The sequence below is a fragment of the Asparagus officinalis genome, chromosome 6, assembly GCF_001876935.1.
Source record: "Asparagus officinalis chromosome 6, Aspof.V1, whole genome shotgun sequence".
Lineage (NCBI taxonomy): Eukaryota > Viridiplantae > Streptophyta > Magnoliopsida > Asparagales > Asparagaceae > Asparagus > Asparagus officinalis.
Genome location: NC_033799.1, coordinates 38,890,935 through 38,907,786, shown reverse-complemented (window position 1 = coordinate 38,907,786; position 16,852 = coordinate 38,890,935).

Genomic DNA, 16,852 nt, shown 5'->3' with positions numbered 1-16,852 from the left:
ATGCGGAACGGATTTAGACAATCCGCATGCTAGCCCGACTTAAACGGTAGTCGGTAAAGGCTAATCAAATCCGTTGATGGCTGAGGGTTTGCCAAAAATCCTAAAAGTATTATGGTCAATCATCTCAAACGGAATGAGGAATCATAATAAAGATAAAGATAAAAACCAGTTCCACTAATAAAATCAAAAATCAGGGTATTCAGCAAATAAAATCATACATCAAGAACATGGCCAAAAATCTGCTGATTAAGCCTAGACAGCTTCTCATCATAAGCTTGTCTCAGCTCAGCTCTGATAGACTCCTCGTTGGTGGCTAAAGTCTTCGCAGCAACCTCCTCCGTCTCGGTCAACTTCTGCTTCAAAGATTTCAACTCTTCAGATAGAGCAGTGTGGGCTTGTTGATCCTGTACCTTCGTCATCTGAAGAATACCAAAAGTCTCCTCTTTTTCACGGAGTGCTCTTCTGAGCTGGTCTATCTCGGTCGCACAGGAGGCAAGAGAAGAGTCAAGCTCGGTGAGTGAAGATGATTTAGCAGCAAGGTGGGCCTCAACTCGGTCCACTCGATCCCGCTGCACCTGAATGTCGAACTCAGCAAGAAACCTAGCATCGCGCCATGTCTGTAAGTGAGTATTCAACTCGGCAGCGATGAAGGAAGAGGCACCTGCATCACGGAGCTCGCGAAACACCTGAAGCTCATGCTCTAGGCAATCAAGGTCATCAACTATAGCCTTCGCCAGATCTGGATATCCTGCGTCCCTTATCGAGCTTATCTTAGAATCAAGGAAAGGCTTAAACTGATAAAGGGAAAGTCCACCGTGGAAGAGCTTGCCAATCATGGCATTCAAGAAGGAGAAGAAGGAGCGGACTTCTATGCAAATGACAATCTTCTCAGGATCATCGTCTGATAATAACTCCCTCACAATGACATGAAGCCGAGAAGAAAGCCCTACGCGAAAAGGACCGTCAAAAGCCTTAAAAGAAGAAATAAATGACAATTCCTTAGTTGGTCAAGTTATACCTTCTTCCCCTTGAATCACCGGGGGTGGTGGAGGTGTAACGGCTAGGGGTGTATCAACTGGTGTAGTTGGTCCCACAGCCGGCTCAACAGAATCGGTCTCAACAAAAGCTCCTGTTAAACACAGAACAGAATGTTCAGATGCATTACATTATAGCTGCATTAGTCAAAAAATTGGCTAGTCCTATAATTAACTCGAAAAAAGGCACGTACTTTCAAAAGAACCATACTCTCGGGCAGCGGGCCATTGATCTGAGGAGAGTCATACATGAAGTGGAACATAGAAGTGTCTGCAGGCAAACCTGCCTCGTCGAAATCGTCAATCGAAAAATCTGACACAAGGAAATGTAAGTACGAAAGAAGAATGAAGAGAATATGACCAATGGAAATAAGTTACTTCTCGTAGATGTATCTGGATTCACTGAATTAGGTCTTACATTGGTAGCCTCCCTAAAGTCGGCGGCTTCTGCAAGGTTTTCTACCTGGTAAGGTGAGTCAGGCTCACCAGAAGATACAAACTCATGAGGAGCAGGATCGAAACTCATCTCCCCTTCCTCGCGCTCTCCTGCATGGAATGGGAAAGCATGAGCCTAAAAACCTAAACGATCAAGAAAATGATCTATAGAGTAGATGTTACCTCTGTTGCTAGCAGGATCATCACTAGCCAAGTCTATCTCAGGTGCCCGCGAATCTGCAGGCGGCTTATGGGCTAATCTCTTCCGCCTATCAGCATGGACAGTAGTCGAAGGTCTTGCCCGGGCAAAAGGACGGAATTCCTCTTCACTGTTTGTCGATGTCCCTGAAATATCAGATAGTGGTCAGGACTGGCAATTCGAAAATGCAGAAAGAAAAGATGGGTGACTAACCTCGCTCGAAATCTGCCTCGTAGTCTTCAGGATCTCCGCCTGAGGCCTCTTCAGCAGAACTAAAGGCCTTATGACCTTCTGCATCAAGTCGGTGGGTCTTACCCCGCGCCCTCTATGACCGAGCACCGTCCCGGATCACATGAGAATCAATCTGAGAGGCTTCTTCGGCCACCAACTCTTCAATAGGTTTCACAGGGACAGTCTTATTAGCTGCTAACAACCACCTGCAGCTCAAGAAAGTGAGGTTCAACTGTCGCTCAGCACCCGGGAGACTGAACCTAGCACCAGTGCAGCCTGTCACGGTCCACAACCATGCACGAAGACCGTCCACCAAGCCTCCATGAGCCCGAAGCTGCTGGTGCGGGTTCCCAACATAAAGCTGATCATAACCAAACTGGCGAGCGAATCGGCAGGGTAGATATGGCTCTATAAAACACTGATTCCCCACCCGGAAAGTCAGGTAGCCCGGCCTGATGTTCACCAGCCAATTAAAGCAGACGATATCTAAATGAGTGCGATACTCCCTCGGCTTCTCCTCGTCAATCAAACACTCGCCATACCGGTTGGAGAACTGCGGAAAGCAAGTCGAGAATGCCCAGCACTTGTGGACCTGTAGCTGCCTCCTGATATCAGAGAATCCTCGACCTTCCCACTCGCCATTCTCAAGCAGCTGTAGTAAGGGAACAGAGTGGTCCATGGCATGCGGTACCGACATCATGTCAGAACGATGAAGGACGAATCAAGCCATCAAATAAATATACGGAAGCTCCACCTTAGTGGTAGGGATCTGAGTCGGCGATTCTTTCTCCTCCCGTGTAAAAGCACTGGAAATCTGTCGAAGCCCTCGATGAATGTTAGCCACCATCACCGGAAGAAGGGAAAGTTCCTTTTTGTAGGCAAGTTGAACCGCAGGGTAAAGCACTTCCAGTGGCAGAGCGTCACCAGACTGATATGGGACCACGCATTTCTTTAACCAGATAGCGAGGTAACCGGCAATAAGGGTCATCGGACGAATCGGCACAGTCGCATGCAATAAAAATGATCTGAACTTGGTCCATGCAGGAAAGCCGCTCTCAGGACTGCTATTGGTATAGGAGCGAGCGTTAACCTTCTTCAGCAAATCATTGACCCCTGAAGGAGTAAGCGGTGCCAGTTCACAAATAGTTTCACCAGAATTGCCCTCCAGATTCCTAAACAAATAAGATGCGAACTGCTTCAGGCTCACATTTGATTTGGTCCTCTTCGCTAAGGGCCTAGACTGCGCTAAAGCAATGTGATAGTGACAAGTGAGGTCACATAAGGTCTCATAACGGTCGGGCATGCGATCCTTCAGCTGACTCAATTCATGGTTGGAGGGAAAATACTCCTGATATAACATCTGACCCATGGGCAAGCCAGAAATCTTATGCATCTCATGGAGAGCCAAGCCCAACTCTCCGTGCCTAGTCAGAAAGGTATTCGAATCCGGATTATAAAGCTCGCATAGGGCAAAGAAATGCTTCGCGCTTGTAGGCAAACCATGCATGGTGGCCCGAATGGCTGCATAAAGACCGCAAGCATGTAACTCCTCGCTCCATCGGCTCAAGACGTACTTCGTCATACGAGCCCACCAAAACTTGTCCAAAGAATGGACCCAACCATAGAATCTGTGGCGCGGTGCGGGCATCTCCCGTCCTAAGTTAGCAAGGCGATTCCTCAAGGTAGAGGCAGAGGCGAGGAACTCGTTACGAGGCGGAGTATCTAGCCCCAGTACTCCAGGACGCAGTCCAACAATGTGATTCCTGCTCGAACCAGGAACTGCCTGATGAGTAATGTAGCCGCAGTGAACGCTCTCATGCTCCTCTGTCAAACGCCACGACATCTCCCGTTTCACAGCCTGACGCCTGAGCTTAGTCAAAGAACGATGTCGAGGAATCTTCGGCAAATACAGGAAAATACTGCCAGTCCTATGAAGCCACTGCTCGGCTTCAATAAACGCTGCATCAGGGTCTCTGACAGAATCGCCAAACAAGAAATCAGTCTTTCTGAGAGACTGAGCGGAACTGGCATCCTTCACAAGAGGCGCATCTGTAATCAACTGGCGAAGGGCTCGATGTCCCCCTTCCTTCACCACCTGGGCAACCTCCGTCGACGTGCCCGGACCAAACTGAAAAGTAAGCGGAATAGGCGAAAGATCATCGGACGTCGAATAATACTCGTCATGACGTCCGTCCACGGCATGAGATGAGAACGCTCTAGAGGGATATTCCACTAAAAACAAGCAATTAAGTGTTTGTTAGTCTCAGTTATAAAAGGAAGTTGAATTCATCTTACAAATCGGTAAGATAGAGTCATTACCTTATAAAGGGTGAGACGATTTGGCCACATTGTGCATTTATAAGATAGGGTATATCGACAATATATCCCTGCCTTATAAAGCATAATGCAGTGTCAAAACGCCCCCTTTATTATGAGATGTGGTTTTGACCAAGCAAAACCCATCTTTAAAGCGTCGATCCTCACCAAGGAGAATCAAGGCTCTTCCCGATTGCCTCACCAAGGAGAACAACGTGGGGTTAAAAGGATCAATTTGCAAATTTTTAGAAAAAAGAGGGCTAATTTGTAAAATTTCGAATATGCAAAAAATAGCTCACCAGCATATGAAGGAAGCACGCCGTCAGCCGATGCAGCAGGAGAACGACCTCTCGAGACTCGCGACATAATGACCTGCAAAATAAATCAAGAGCTCAGATCTAGAAAAAATCCTCTTTTTATTACGATTCTACCCACTGAAAGATAAGCTCGAGGCGCCTCGCATGAAATCCCACAAGTTCATAAATTAAATTAGGCATAAAAAAATTATGGAAGATATACCTGAGAGAAAGCTCGAAGATCCAATAAAAATTAGATCTTGAAAAGTGCTCGAACCACGCGCTCGAGGGGCCTGAGAGAAATTCTAAAAATGGAAGTTTCGAGGGATTTCTCGGTCAAAGATCCAAAGGAAGGCTAGATCTAAGACAAATATCAAGTTTTGAGGGAGAACGGATACTCGAGGGAAGAGAAATTCAAAAAAAGAGGAGAGAGAGGTGGTCGGCCCTAGGTGAGGGAAAAGAAAATAAAAAAGACCCCTTTTATAGGGTGAACCGGCCTTGAACCAAACCGGCCTTGAACCGGACCGGACCGGTTTTGAACCGGAATCTAAATTGAAGCTGAACCGATCGTCGAAACGACTTCAAATCGATTGACGGTTCAGTCCATCATTCATTAACTTCTCTCCCATACGTTCGGAAGAGTTAGAGGATTTTTTAAGCCTAATTACTGCCTTTTTTGGGTCATTATCAGACCGGTTCAGTTCATTTGGGCACAGAAAGTATTCCAATAAGGTATATGAGTATAAACTGTTCCCTAATTTTGGTTGAGAAGTTTCTGGAGAATATTTTTTCTAAAAATATTCTTAAGGATAACTCAACAACACTACGCCAGACAACACGTTGCAGATAAAGACTCGACGCCAACAAGCGATGGTCAGCTAAAGATTAGAAAATCAGGAATCGACTCCAAGTTTAAAATTCTGACAACGGTCAGACAATAAATGCAGCACCGGAACTCTTACAAACATTCGACAAAGCACCGAATAGCCTGGAAGATTGAAGGAATCAAGAACGGAAGTCATTCCAAGATCCCATTACACCGACTAAAGGTGGGGACAATCATATCCAAAGTATTCCAGACTCTTCTATAAAAGAACGAGACTAAAATACTTTGTAGGGGGTATCTGTAGGCATATAAAATTACTTATATGTCCCTTAGCATAGCTCGGCACAAACCGACCAACCAACGAGGCGACGAGGTCAATGAATCGCACACAAGCAACGGAATACATTCGTTCGCGTTCGGAATCAAGCCAAGTGTCAAAGAGTCAACGAGTGATCCAACCAAGGAAAAACTCAGACGAATCACGATCGAATCAAGATCAGTTTCGGACTCGAACTCAGAAGCAGATTTACTGCCAAATCAGAAGCGGGTTTACTGCCAAATCAGATCAACGGATCAAAGTATGGATCAACTGAATCACGGACAGAACCCAAAGGCGGAAAACAGCAAAAACCCAAACCCAGAGGGGCTCGGCCAAAACCGAGCCGCCTCAAGGGTGGTTCGTCTTCGGCATAAGGCGGGCCACCGCTAAGTGGGCTGCGGTGCCGAGCCACCCTGAGGTGGCTCGGTGGCCGAGCCACCTTGAGGTGGCCGGCCCAGAGCCGAGCCACCTCAAGGTGGCCGGCTGCACTGTGCCCAAGGCACAGTGAGGGTAGCCTATAAATAGGCCCCCTTTTGTTCATTTTAAAATATTGGACTTTTGAGAGCCAAAACTCTGCCGGATTGAAGATCGAGCTTAGAGTTTTGAAGACTTGAAGACTTGGACATCCATATCTGATCCTCGGCGAGCATCCACATCACAAAATGCAGGAGTTCGAGAGAGGGAAAGAACAGATCTGAGATCTACACGAGATCACACTCCGGATCTAAGCTTGGTCTTAGATCCCGAGATCCGAGCGATTATTTCCTTAGTGAACTAATCCCTCCCGGCTATTATTCCCTTCGTGGAATAATACCCGTCAAATCGTGTAGATCCGACCGGATCTAGATCGCACGGTGGTCCACGGATTAACCCCGGCGTTGGCAAAGAACCCACAAAAGCGAGTGACCGGAAAACAGGAGCTCGCGATTTGTTCACAAGGAGAAAGTTGTAATTTTTTATTTTTCTTTTATTTGATTTCGTTGTAACCGGATCTAAAAAAGACCGGATCTTTTGTAACCACAAAAAGTTGTTATTTTGAGATCACAATGACATCAATGAAGAAAACGATTTTCCCCGCGAACATGTGGTATGTGGTTATCTGCCACTAGCTAGGAATAAAACCCTCGTTGCCAGTTCTGGGGCTATTGGTGGTCGTGAAGGTAAACTAGAACGAATCCCATTATCACTTCCAGATGGTGGGGAAGAATAGGCTAGTCACCGGCCTTCCAAATTCGCACAAAGACCAGAAGGAAAGATTTGTTTGGGTCATAGGGGACAACCTTGAGTTAGGTTGCGCTGACTAGCACGAAATAAGGAGGGATGATCTCATGGTCCAGCTATCTTCTACTGAGAAGATTGAGCTCGATCAAATTAAGGCGTATGCTGGCTCTAGGGGATTCGAAGCTTTGCACGACAGGTCGGTCCTGCGAGTTGCTGAGGTGTCGGTCGTGTCTTTCACTGACCAAGACTACGATAGAGCCTCGTCTCTCATTGTAGGGACAGAGGAGACAACAGCGACGCCTAGGGCTCCTTTGGCTAATCCACGGGAGGAGTCGTCTGCTAGGCCGGCCAAGCGTCTTCGCTGAGACGTTCCTCCCATGGAGATAGAGGAACCTGAGGAGGAGTCCACTCCCTCCCTCATCCATAGATAGAGGAGGAGGGATACGAAAAGAGCACCTCAGGCAATGGTAGAAGTGGCTGAGGCTGATGTCGTCCACTTGGACGAATCAGGGGGTGGGTCGCCCCCTAGGGAGATTGTCGAGACTTCTCAAGGACAGGGAGCTGAGGCAAGAGCACCTTTTGGAGGAACATCATCTCGTCGCTATCACGAGTCGACTTAATAGGGGAAGGAACCAGTCCAGAAGGAGGAGGAAGAGCCATCCATCGGGCTGGAATACCCTTTCCCCATAGGATTGCGGATGTAGGGGAGGCAAAATGGGACAAGATGAGGAAGTACCTCATCGGTCTCACCTCGGTTGGTGGTCGACATGGACAGGAGACTAAACCAAAGTTCTGCTTTGAGGTCAAATGCCTTCTTGACATTCGGGGGACCGTTCTTGGGTCTCGCCGGATCTAGTCAACGGCGATCGACCAATTCCTTCTTCCTCAAGATGAGAAGTATCTTGAGGGGGTTCCCGACATTAGCCTTCATCACACCCTTCGCAGCTACTTTCTCTGAGGCACTCTGCTAGAGCATGAGTTATACGATCGGATGTGTTGGCCTTCTTGTTTTGATAATGATTTAATAAACAATTTACGACTAATATTGGTTTTAGTATTGTGTTTTGTGTTGTTTAGTATACACAGGAAAATGAGCTACATTGATATTGAAGCCTATGCAAATCAAGTCAACCAATCAAGCTCAAGCTTCATAATATTCATTCTTAGTATACTTAGTATAGGTTTATATATAATGTGTGTTAATTCTTCAAGCTCAAATTTACACACACATTCTTTTGTGAAATTTCTCAAATCATAGGTATTTTTATGCAAAATATACTTTAACTTTGGACTATACAAACATTATAAACATATTTTATTAAGTCCATAAAAATATTATACAAGTTTTCAAAACTTGATTTGAGCAAAATATCAAAATTAACATGTTTTAATACACATGTATTTTAGTGTTTTTGTATATTTCTGAGTTTTCACAAATAGTAAGTGAAAATTGAAAATTTCTTTTTCCAACATATTCATTTACATGTTTATAAACTTTTCGCAAAGTTTTATATTTTTTAGAATTTATTTGTAATTTTTAAACAATTTGAAATTCGTTTTCACTATTCATAACAGACTGAAAACCTGTTATCAGTCGACTGATGGTCTCTATCAGTCGACTGATGAAACACCCAGCATTGTCAAAACTATTTGTTTTTGTGACTATTAATCTATCAGTCGACTAATGAGACATCAGTCGACTGATGAATAGTATCAGTCGACTAACGGCCCAACAGGTAGTTTTTCCAGTATTTGTATTGTTATCTTTTTGCTGGGTTTTCTTGGTTTTTGGGCTTTGGTTTTTCATCCTATAAATACCCATTACTGTTTCACTTATAAAATTTATCTAAGTGGGTTTTAACAAGAGTTTTAAAGGGTTTAAAAGTTTATTTTTTAAGTTTTGGTGTTTGTTTACAAAGAGGAAGCTTACATTGTCAATTGAGGAATTCATCCTCAATCTTTCACCATCTGCTCTTTGTATTTATAGAGAAGTTTCCCTAACTCAATTATCTAGCATTTTATTCTTGAATTTCATATCTATTTTATTGCAGTTTCCCTAACTCAATTATCTAGCATTTTATTCTTGAATTTCATATCTATTTTATTGCTAGTTCTTTTTTAGTTAGATTTTATTTTTTATTCTTGAATTTCATATCTATTTTATTGCTAGTTCTTTTTTAGTTAGATTTTATTTATACTCATTTTGTCATACACATCCCTATTTGAGCTTTTAGTATTTCATACATTATACATTGGGTTATGGGATTGTGATATTGTGAGAGTGAGCTTACATTAAGTTCTCATCTATTGTAGAGAATAAATCTTGTATTTGAGCCTTATTATGAGTTACACATTGTATTACACTTGTACAACGAGAGAAGTGGTTGGTGAGAGTCGGGGTTGATTCCTAGAGGAGTGGCGTCGGTTGTAAAGCTTAGAGAGAGGTTATAAATCCGAGTACTTGAGGAAGAGGGCACGAGCTAGGCCAACACTTAGAGGGTGTAGAGTGTGTTTACTTTGTGTGTGTTATAATATTTGTCGGTGAGCATTAAAAACCGATTGTGAACGTTTTGGGTGAACGTTAAAAACTCGTCTTGATAGTGGATTCTCCCCAGGAGTAGGGAGCGGAGATGTAGGTCAAAAGGACTAAACTTCGTCATCATATTGCTCTTTGTGTCCACTATTTGTTTATATTATTTCTTCTTTATTTTGCCCTTTGCATATATATCATTTCTTTAATTCAACCGAATATCTATCTTGCTATGATATATTTATTAATAAGTTTTAATTGGCATAAAATTGAAATTAGATTAGCATTGACCCTATTCTTCCCCCCTAAGGTGCTAACAATTGGTATCAAAGTTTGGTGCTCTTTGATTTGAGGTTTAACCGCCTTTAGTTAAAGATCCATTGTTCTTATTTTTGTACTAATCTAGTTTTGATTTTATTTGTTTCTTGCTTGCACATATCATGAACGTGCACGGTGTACCTAATCTTGGTTATGCTATTAACATTGCTCCTAGAATTAGTAATTTTTCCTATGCACAATGGTGTGTTAGATTTAAGCTTTTTGCTAGGTCTAAAAATATTAATATTTGGGAAATTATTAATTATGCCTATATTGTACCCACTACAGAGAAATCCAAATGGAGTAATAATGACAATAGATCGTTTGCTATGAACAAGTCTTTGTTAGAATCTTTAATTGATGCATTTGACTTATCTTTTGCTAACAAACTTGATTCTTTTGATAGTGCTTACACCTTGTAAAAAATAATAGAAGCACATCAAGGAGACTTGGAGGCAATCCGACAAGATTTGGAGAATTTGGCTTCAAGTTCAAAAGAAGCCTCATTTTCATGCACACGACCACTAGGCGATAGCCCTAGTGAGGTATGTGAGTCCGATAACAATGATAATTTTGCTTTTGATGAACTCTCACATGAATATGAAAAATTATTGCATGACCATAAGAAATTGCAACATAATTTTAAAGAATTAAAAAGCAAGCATGTTCAATTGAAATCCGTTCATGAGTCCCTTTTATCTAAGTTTGATCTCATTGCAAATGAAAATATTAATCTTAAAAAATGCAATGAGAAATTAAGATTGCATATTGCAAGTTTGACTCATGACAAACATAATGCCATGTTAGAAATAGAGGCTAATAAAAATAAATTAGATACTCTTGTTTGTTCTACTTCTTTTGACAATGCACATATTTCAAATGATGAGTTGAATCAAATAAAGAAACGCATATCATCCTTAGATTCAACATTAAATACATGGATTGTCAATAATGAAAAGCTTATGGACTTGTGTGCAAAGTCCCATAAAAATGTTTCTAAGAAACTTATTCACTATGCACACATGTATAACAAAATTTATAAGTGTACCATTTGCGGCCGAAAATACCATATTTCTAAATTTTGTTATGATGCACAAAAATTTACTATGCTTAAAATATTGATCATTGTGCATCCCATGAAGTTTTTTCATCTCATACACATATACATGCACATATTGCATATCATAAACATGCTCATGTGTACAAATGTGATTATTGTGATCATTTTGGTCATTTGGCCAAATATTGTTTTGATTTAAAAAGGAATTTACTTTTGATAAATATTTCTAAAGAACCACATGCGTTTAAGTATAATGTTTGTGGTAGATTTGGACATCTTGCAAGATTTTGTTATGATTTGCAAAAAAATTCTAAGTTGCAAAATGTTCCAAATAGACCATTGTTTAAAAATATTTTGCATTTACAAAAAAGTTTAAATAATTCACCTTTGTTTGCAAATGTTCTGCGTGCACATCCACGTGATCAATATAAACAAATATATCCTCTTCATTACACTTATTGCAATCAAATAGGTCATTTGCAAAATTATTGCTATGGCCGGACCCGTGTATAAAATATGCCCAAAAGGGATCATAACCCTAAGGCTTTTAAGCTTTAATGATAGGGATCGTGTCCCTAGACTCTTAGGTACCAAGAAAAATTAGGTACCAAAATATGTTTGATCTTTAAGAATAATTTTTTTAGCTTTTTAGTTTTTCATGTTCTTAAAGATGATTTTTTTTTAAGTTTTATAAACAAATTTAAAAATAATTTTATGCATGGTATTTGATTTGAAAAGTTATCATGTTTCTCCTTCATAGATTTTCATGTTTTCATCCTTTATGAATTGATACAATTTTTATCAAGATGGTTTTTCTATGTTAAAACATCATTTTTGTTATTATACCTTATTTTCAATTTTTTAAGCTTGAACAATGTGTTTGTGTTTATAGGTTCATTATAAACCACTTATATGATGATATTTATGTGTTTGTGCTTATGGATCATCTATTTGTGCTTTATAATGAATTCTGTATGTGGATTGATCAAATTTCACAAAGAAAGTTCTCCTTTTTGATCAACCATATTTTTCTTTATACTTTGTTCTTGAGTTTTCATATGAGAGGTTTATGGTTTGAGCACTCCCAGATTTATTAATCTTTAGCTTCATATCATGTTTATCGGGTATTCATATGGATTGAAACAAGCTTGTTACGATTTGTTTTATCCTAAGCATAATTTTCCTTAATCTTTGAGGATAAAACACAAAATTGTTTGACATTATCTTTGGCATGGTTGTGAAAATACCCTAATGCCACTAGGAAAGAACCCTAGAGGGGGGTGAATAGGGTTTATGCTAATCTAATCTGATATATACCAAATTAAAACTTTACTAACAAATATATCCTAGCACAAGAGATATGAACAATATATGTGCAAGGATAATAAACCAGGGGCAATATGAACACGAACAAGATAGTGGGAATATAAATAATAAGCAATAGACAAAGACGATATAAGATATGAACATAAAAATAAGTGCACCAATACAATCATAAACAAACGATATGATCACGGAGTTCGGTCCCCACGACTTACGTCACTGGTACTCACCTCGAGGAGATCTTCACTATCACAACCGGGTTTTCTATGCTCACCCAAATAACATTTACACCCCACACTCAGTTTTCTAGCTCACCGGAAACTTTACAATCACTCATAATGTAAACACACTAACTACCACCTTAATTATTAGTCTCTAGCATGTGTCTCCCTCAAGTGTTAGGAATTATAACCTCTCTCTAGGTATTACCACTTACCCCACTCCTCTTGGGACGACCCCGTCTCTCACCACACACTCCTCTTAGTGTACTAGTGTAATACAAAATGAATCCTCACAATTAAGCTCACTAACAACAAATGATTTATTTCTCTAAACAATGTGAGAACACAATATAAGCTTACACTCTAAGCCACAAACCCATAACCCCAAATTATACTATGAACGTAAATACAATAAGCTCAATAGATTGTGTGTGAACAAAGAGATAAATCAAATCAAACTAAACTCAAATAAATTCTAGCTTAATGAAAATAAAAATCAAATATATAAAATAGCTAGAATGAGTTTAGAAAAACTTCTCTATATGATAACAAGAGAGATGGAGAATAGTTGAATGCTCAAACACCAATGGATAATCTCCTCTAGCTCTTGTGAAAATTGCTTCACAAACAAAACTCTTAAACATTTTTTTAAACAAACACAAAACACCCTTAAACTTGTTTTAAACAATTATCTTAATTAAATAAAACTGAGGATATATGGGGGTATTTATAGGAACCGCAAAGCTAACAGAAAACAAGGCAAAAAGACCAAAAACTCAAAAGTAGAACAGGCTGAAAAAAACTAGTCGTTACAGTATCAGTCGACTGATGACTTCCATCAGTCGACTGATGAGTTAACCGTTAGAGGTATTTTTCAGCTCATCACTCGACTGACGAACCTTTATCAGTCGACTGATGGATCATGATTCGACTGGTTAGTCGACCAAAACAAAACATAAACTTTTTATTATTCTAGGTGATTTCTTCAGTCGATATATCAGTCAACTGACATCATCAGTCGACTTACCAGTTGACTGATAACAGGTTATCAGCCTGAATCAAATAGTAAAACTAAGTTTTAAAGTGCCTTTAAAAATAGCAAACAATTTCTAAAAATTATGAAACTTTAGAAAATGGTTGTAGACAGGATAATACATTACAAAAACTGATTTTCAAAAATCACCTACCAAATGAGAAATCTCTTTATTTTATAAAATAGTCCAAAACATGAAAATGAACAACACTTGTTTTGTCATTTTGACTAAACCATATTTTGAAATTTTATAAAATGATTATATAGACTTAATGAAACATGTATATAATGATTGTTAAGTCCATAAACAAATAACTCAACATTTTCATAAAAATGCATGTTTTGAAAACTTTCAAAACAATAAATATGATTTCATTGAACTATATTGATGAAATCATATATAAGTATATAAACATGAAACAAGTATGTATTTTCCAATTATATTCATTTGATATATATATATATATATAAACCAAATACGTGTGTGTGTGTCTATGATTGAGCTTAAAGTACAAACACACAAAGTATAAACTCCTAAACTAATTTACCCAAGATTGTGATCTTCAATAAGCTCTACTTGGTAAACTTACGGATAAATCTTGAACTTAGATCTTCAACTTGAATTGCAAGGCTTCACTCCACTATTTCACCAACCTCCATTGGATATGATCGTGAATGCTTGATTCCATACATCCTATAACATATTGTTTGTCTATAATAAATACAAAAACACAAACACTAGACAAACAATATTAGTTATAAATTGTTTGTTAATCATCATCAAAACAAAAAGACCAACAGGTTATGCATATAGTAAACATTTTTCTCATATTCAAATTGATACAAAATATCTCTTAGTGGACATCTTTAACTAACATTTTTGTCAAGAGATTGTTTATAAGAAATGATTGAGTACTCTTGTCTTTTGAACTAAAATATTTTCTTGATCATTTCTTCATTAAAACAATATTTTATGTTTTTTCCATGAACTTTCACTTAAATTCTCTTTTGGTATCATTTATTCATGAATTCTCATGATTTTTCCTTCATACCAAAACATAGTGTTTTTCATGAGTTTTCATATTGTTTGTGTATTGAGACATCATTTATCTATATGTGTTCTCAATCTAACATAATTTATGGTTAATATTTTATAGATTTTTTTCATTTGATGTTTGATTTTTTATTTTAATTTTTGAATTTTTTTGAGGTTTTATGTTTTAGACTCTTATGGCACCTTATCTTCATGATGCATGTATATGTGTTCACTTAGTCTATCTTTGTATGTGAGTTGTGTTTAGTATATTTTACATTTATGCTTGCTTACATGTTTGCCATGATCTTTATTGCATATATTCTTTATGGCTTTTGATAGGGGGAGTTTTTTCCTATTCCATATATTATTTTTATATTCTCACCCATGCTTACATGTCAGGGGAGCTCTTAGCTCTCATTATGTATTTTTTCCCCATTTTTGATGTTGCCAAAGGGGGAGAAAATGTGAGGTATATAATATTTATTTTTTTGGTTTTTTATTAATCTTATAATGCATATTGGTAAATTATTTATCATCATCAAAAATGAGGAGATTGTTAGCCTTCTTGTTTTGATGATGATTTAACAAATAATTTACGACTAATATTAGTTTTAGTATTGTGTTTTGTGTTTTTAGTATACACAGGAAAATGAGATATATTGATAATGAAGCCTATGCAAATCAAGTCAACCAATCAAGTTCAAGCTTCATAAGATTCATTCTTGGTATACTTAGTATATATTTATATGTAATGTATGTTAATTCTTCAAGCTTAAATTTACACACATATTCTTCTGTGAAATTTCTCAAATCATAGGTATTTTTATGTAAAATATACTTTAATATGTTTTGGACTATACAAACATTATAAACATATTTTATTAAGTCCATAAAAACATTATACAAGTTTTCAAAACTTGATTTGAGCAAAATATCAAAATTAACATGTTTTAATACACATGTATTTTAGTGTTTTTGTATATTTCTGAGTTTTTACAAATGGTAAGTGCAAATTGAAAAATTCCTTTTCTAACATGTTCATTTTCATGATATAAACTTTTCCCAAAGTTTTATATTTTTTAAAATTTATTTGCTATTTTTAAAAGAGGTTTAAAATTTGTTTTCACTATTCATAACAGGCTAAAAACATGTTATCAGTCGACTGATGGTCTCTATCAGTCGACTGATGAAAACGCCTAGCATTGTTAAAACTGTCTATTTTTGTGACTGATAATCTATCAGTCAATTGATGAGACATCAGTCGACTGATGAGGTCTTCAGTCAATCGATGAGCTGCTAGTTTGCATGTAATTGTCAACTCATCAGTCGATTGATGAACAATATCAGTCGAGTGACGGCCCAACGGCTAGTTTTTCTAGCATTTTGTATTTTTATCTTTTTGATGGGTTTTCTTGGTTTTTTTGGCTTTGGTTTTTCATCCTATAAATATCTCTTACTGTTTGACTTCTAAAAATTTTCTAAGTGGGTTTTAACAAGAGTTTTAAAGTGTTTAAAGTTTGTTTTTCAAGTTTTGGTGTTTGTTTACAAAGAGGAAGCTTACATTGTCAATTGAGGAATTCATCCTCAATCTTTCATCATCTACTCTTTGTGTTTATAGAGAAGTTTCCATAACTCAATTATCTAATATTTTATTCTTGAATTTCATATCTATTTTATTGCTAGTTATTTTTGAGTTAGATTTTATTTATACTTATTTTATCACACACATCCCTATTTGAGCTTTTAGTATTTCATACATTATATATTGGGTTGTGGGATTGTGATATTATGAGAGTGAGCTTACATTGAGTTCTCACCTATTATAGAGAACAAATCTTATATTTGAGTCTTTGCACTTGTACATTGAGAGGATTGGTTAGTGAGAGACGGGGTCGATTCCAAGAGGAGTGGCGTCGGTTGTAAAACCTAGAGAGAGGTTGTAAATTCGAGCACTTGAGGAAGAGGACACAGATTAGGCTAACACTTAGAGTGTGTAGAGTGTGTTTACTTTGTGTGTGTTGTAAGGTTTGTCACTGAGCATTAAAAACCGATTAGGAATGTTTTGGGTGAACGTCGAAAACCTGTCTTGATAGTGGAATCTCCGCGGGAGAAGGGAGCGGAGACGTAGATCAGAAGGATCAAACTCCATGATCATATTATTGTGTTTGGATTGCTCTTTGTGTCCACTATTTGTTTATATTGTTTCTTATTTATTTTGCCCTTTGCATGTATATCCTTACTTTAATTCAATCAAATATCTATCTTGCTAGGATATATTTGTTAATAAGTTTTAATTTTCATAAAATTAAAATTAGATTAGCATTGATACTATTCACCCCCCCTAGGGTGCTAACAGGATGGAGTGGATCCGGACCAAATATCACAAGCTCCTTGGGGAAGTTATTGTCTTAAGGGCTGGAGGAGGAGTTGGCTCAACGCAGACTGCTAAGGTGT